At 37.5% G+C, this 5,389-nt stretch overlaps 1 pseudogene; it reads right to left on the reverse strand.

Moving 5' to 3' along the window:
- Positions 1-4,299: 4,299 nt before the first annotated feature.
- LOC139008115 (ferritin light chain pseudogene) lies at positions 4,300-4,831 on the reverse strand (annotated as a pseudogene).
- Positions 4,832-5,389: the final 558 nt, after the last annotated feature.

The following is a 5,389-nucleotide window of genomic DNA, read 5'->3' on the forward strand; positions in this document are numbered from 1 at the left end:
CAATAATGTGGTTAACAGTCAAGCATACTTCAGGCATCCAGAATTGCTTATAAATGCTAGTAACTCATTCAAGGATATTAAATATGACTTGACAATGATCATCCTAATGTTTCCGTCTGCATAGACATTACTAGATAAAAAGTAGATTCACAAATACTATTCTTAAATTCTTTAGCTAGATAGTGCACACAGAAAGAAATGGTTACATGTTTATAATTAAGTAGACTATAACTTGAAATGCTTTGTTTCCAGTGATCTTTACAATCACTATTGCCACATAGGTAAATTGGTGCGGGTGAATAACCTATAACCTATAAACTGCTGGCTGTTGTGTTTACTCCTCCAAAGACCTAAGGTGGTCAGACAGAATTTAAATAACTGTTTAACCAAAGGAAAACATGAGGGATGACCCAGTATATGGAATTGGATGAGGGCAGAAGGTGATCATCCAGAAGTAGAGTGCAAGTCAAAATAGAGTCTAGAGAGCAGCCATCCAGTTAAATTTCTTAGGGGTTTGGTATTGTGTTAATGGAGTTGGGAAGATTAGGGGGTGGGGAAGCATAAAGGGAGAATGGAAGAGCAATAGTGCCTTCTCATTCTAGTCTGGGTTCTTTCCAAGTAGTTACAGACCACTGTGACAATTCACAGCTTAAACAACTGTATCTGAAAAACCAAGCAAGAAGTTCAAAAGCAAAGCTTTCGTGCTCATATAAAGAATCATAGAACTGTGGGTTGTATATATCTAAAGTGAAGATACTGCTGAATATACCAAGACAGAAACTACATCTATTCATTCCACAAATATTACTAAAGTGCCTTCTGTATTTCAGGCCCTGTTTTAAGCATTGGGTATATGTGCTGAACAAACAGGCCCAAATCCTTGCTCTCGTGAAGCTTATATTCTTGTGGTAGAAGAGAAAGAAAAACAAATAAATAAAAAAAATATTGATATGTTACATGTGATAAATTAATGGAGGACAAGTATGTAGAGAAGGGGGTTGGAGTGTTTTGGGTGGGAGGACTTGTCATCTGCAATAGGGGGGGTAAGGAAAGACCTGTTTTAACAGATGATAGACTAGCATAGTCCTGAAGAAAGTAAGTGTGTGAGCCATGTTGGTACCTGGGAGAACTTGTCAGGCAGAAGGAACAACCAAGTGGCTTGCCAGCCCAGTCCCTGAGAGGAACTGTGCCTAGTGTGTATTGGAGGAACAGCAGGAAGGTCAGTGTGGCTGGAGAGGTTTATACAAGGGAGCAGAGCAGTAGGAAATGAGGTTAGCGGGAGCCAAATTGGAGATCGGACTTTGTAGGCCATTGCCAAGACTTGGGCTTTTACTTGGAGTAAGATGGGAAACCGTGGGAGGATTTTGAACAGAGCAGGATATTATGATCCACGTTTTAAAAGGATCACTTAGGGGGCTTATGTAGAGGCAGGGAGATCAGTTAGGAGGCTCCTGCAGTAACTCAGGCAGAGGGAGGTGGGCTTGAGTCAGAGAGAAGATCAAATGTCAGATTGATTGGGATTACAAATATTTAGTTTAAAAATATTGTTTTCAAAGCAAACAAATTTGTGAGGTTGCTCAATTTTGGTTTTAAAGATATTTTTTACTGTTTCCTTCTTGCATACTTTGATTAGTGAGTCTATATTTAAAGCCCCTTTCCCCCATTAATTTTAAATATACCATACTTAACCTCTATAGCAGTTGTTGGATGTAAATAAAGTTTTTCTTTTTCCTTCTTACCATGTTTTCTTTTATGTACAGTTAAGGTTGAGATTATTTTTCCACCTTTTTTCCCACGCTTTAATCCTATCTGGCTTCTAAATCCCTTCAGAATTATTTGAAGCAAAGAATTCCTGCTGACTTTAAAGAGTATTTTACATTTGGATTTACTCAGTGGGGTATATAGCAAGAGTAGTGGAACCTTCCTTCCTTTCCATGCCAAGTAGTGTTTGGCAATGATATATGGTGATCGGTGAGTAGTCTGTTAAAAAAGAAACACACTGAAATTCATCTCTTTGATTTGTTGTTTGAAAAGGACTCATTTTCAATTCTAAATCTAACCTGTTATTTTGTAGGAGAATCTAGTCTATTAATAGAAACTTTACTAACTTCCCTTTCATTATCCTGTCCTGAAGGCCATACCACAGATTTGGCTATCTACTAGTATATCATAACATCATATAAATGAATATTTGATTTGTAAAGATTTCTACATCTTATTGTTTCATTTATTTCATTGAAAGATGAATATTTTACTATACCAGTCATCAAAAGAAAATTTCTTGTGTGTTATTTTTGGCTTTGTCAAACACAAATTATGTAGGCTTTATAATTAATGCTGATAACAAAAGAAGATATTAGTTTGAGAAAGGATCATTCTTTATATAAAAATTTCATGGTCACTTATAAGGCAAAGCCGTAAAACCATCACCTAATCTAATAAGATATGCTAACTAGCCCTTCTACATTATTTGTTTTAATAGCAACCGGATGGGCTAGAGCTTGGAGGTGCATATGATATGAATACCTAAAACAGTTTATAGTAAATTTTCTTTTCTTCCTGCCTTGTCCTATCTTCCTTGATCCATATTCACCTTTCTCTAAATATCTCCTCTTTACTCATTAAAATTCTAGTTTCATAAGAACGATTGCTATTGTTTTGTTGGATGTGTGTAATGAGAGCATCCCAAATGCATTGCTAATGGACTGGAAAACTTCAACCAGGAGATTATGATAAGAATGGTTAACATCTACCTCTTTCAACATTTATGAAGTTAAGGCAATCTGTGCAAAACTGACATTTCAATAGCTATATCAACTGTAGATCTCTTTGGCAGCATTTGCCACCTTAACAATATAAGTTTTTCAATCCATGAATACAGGCTGTCTTTCCATTTATTTATATTCTTTCATTTCAGCATTTTTTTTGCATTTTATTGATTAAATAAATATACTTCTAAGTATTAATTCTTCTTGATGTTTAAAAATTTTTATTTACTGATTTTTGAGAGAGAGAGAAAGGTCAATTTGTCATTCCACTTATTTATGCATTCATTGCTGGTGTACAGAAATACCAGTGATTTTTATGTATTGACCATGTAATATGCAATTTTGCTAAAAGCATTTATTAGCTCTAATGACACTGCTGTACATTTAATCTGTTGCTATATGCTGTTTTGACTGAAGAAAATCAGAAAATATGAAGAATGGGTACAGGTTTTCCTATTGGGGTGCTGAAAATGTTCTGAAAATAGTGGTGATGGTTGTGAATGTACTAAATGCCACTGAACTGTACACTTTAAAATGGTTAAAATGGTACATTATATGTCATGTGTATGTTACTACAATTATTTTAAAAAGAAAACAGATGTCTTTTATTAAGCCAAACATTAAAAAGAGATTTATGTTTGAGGACATATATTTTTCATAAATATATTATTTACATTAACATGAAATGGGTTTATTTTTAACTGAATTAATAAATACATATCTTAAATTGTTATTTGTTTTTAATTTTTAATATTGTAAATATTGATAGCTATAAGTAATCAAAAGCTTGAGTCTTCAATCTTTAAGAGAATGAAAGAATCCTGACTCTAAAATGGTTGAGATCCACAAAGCTATTCCATAAAATGTAGCCTTAAAATTATCTAAGCCATGTTATTGTATGAGTTTGATGGTACAAAGATTTTATAATATGTCAGCTGTGAATCTAAATGTTAGAGATTAAAGCATATTTAGAAAAACATCTTCTCATCATATTAGCTACCAAAATGTAAATTAGGTTAGGAACTATATTAGTGGTCTAGAGGGAGGAGTGGAGAAGTTAATGAAAGATGGGTGTTAGGAGCTGGAAAAGGTGGGTGATGGGTGAAGAGGGAATTAGAAAATCATGATTCAGTGCATTCAATTTAACAAATGAGTAATATTATGTGATTTTTTCTGTTGTCTAAGTATCTGTACTAATAATACATAATCTACACTTATTATTATGTGCCAAATACTGTTCTAAGAGATTTATTATGTATTGTGGCACTAAATTATTATTTTTGAGGAACGATTTGAAAATAAGCTACTGGCATCATGACACTTTACCCCTAAATACCTCAATATGTCTCCAAAGGACAAAGGCTTTTTTTTTTTCCAAAAAGCTTTATTGTTTTATTTGGTCCAATGCATGGGAGAGGGCCTCAGTGTGGTTAAAAGAATGGATAGTAGTTTAGTGAAAAGGCTCAGGTAAAAGCCAGACACCAGGGGAATGCAGAGGGGCCCCTCAAAGGCCTCTGGGCTCCACAGGCTCCTAGTCCTGCTTGAGGGTGAGCCTTTCGAAGAGATACTCGCTCAGCCCAGCCAGGGGTCCGGCCAGGCTGTGGAGGTGAGTCAGGTGTCGCCCATCTTCTTGATGAGTTTCACCCCCTCATCCCGGAAGTGGTTCTCCAGGAAGTCACAGAGACGAGGGTCTGTGCAGGTAGAACCGAGGGCCTGCAGCTCCACAAGGGCCTGGTTCAGGTCCCTCTCCAAGGCCAGGGCGGCTTCCATGGCGTCCTGAGTTTGGCCCACCCATCTTGGGGAGGCTTCCGCACGTCCTGGAAGAGAAAGCAGCCACTGCCCTGGTTTTGCAACTTTAAGAGACGCTACTCGCCCTCGCCCTCACGCTTCTTCTCCACCAACTCGCGGAAGAAGTGGCCCACGCCCTCCAGAGCCACATCGTCACGGTGGAAATAGAAGCCCAGAGAGAGGTAGGTGTGGGAGGCCCGCAGATGCCTGGTGGCAAGGGGGTTGACCGCAGCCTCCACCTTGGTGGAATAATTCTGACGAATTTGGGAGCTCATGGTTGTTCGGCAATAAGGAGTTAAGGTAGGAAAACAAACACCTCTGTGTTGGCTGATCCCAGAGCTGGCTCTGAAGGTGGTGACTGGATAAAATGCAGGAGAGTGGCCGGAGGTTGGAAGAAGGGGCATCTTTGTGTCTTTCCCGTCCAAACACTGTTGAAGCAAGAGACAGATCCAGGACTGCTGAGGGCACTGCCCAAAGGCATTCTTTTACACAACCACAACATAACTATTAAGAAATATAATACTGATACAATTTTATTTTCTAATATTCAGTTAATAGCTAAATATCCAAGGTTGCCCTGATTTTATCCTTTCTCTCTCTCTCTCTCTCTCTCTCTCTCTCTCTCTCTCTGTGTGAGTGTGTGTGTATTTATTTTAAAATGAGATACAGGATTTAATCAAGGTTTATGCAATGCATTTAGTTGCCATGCCTCTCTAGTGTCTTAATCCAATCCAAAAGAATTCCACAGCTCCCCTCCCCCACCTAAAGTGTTGCTCTTACATTATTTTGATATTTTTGAAAAATATAGACTGCAGTTGTGCTGAATGCACCTC

This window comes from Myotis yumanensis, unplaced genomic scaffold, assembly GCF_028538775.1.
Source record: "Myotis yumanensis isolate MYYU_CA2020_CCGP unplaced genomic scaffold, mMyoYum1.0.hap1 SCAF_4, whole genome shotgun sequence".
Taxonomy (NCBI): domain Eukaryota; kingdom Metazoa; phylum Chordata; class Mammalia; order Chiroptera; family Vespertilionidae; genus Myotis; species Myotis yumanensis.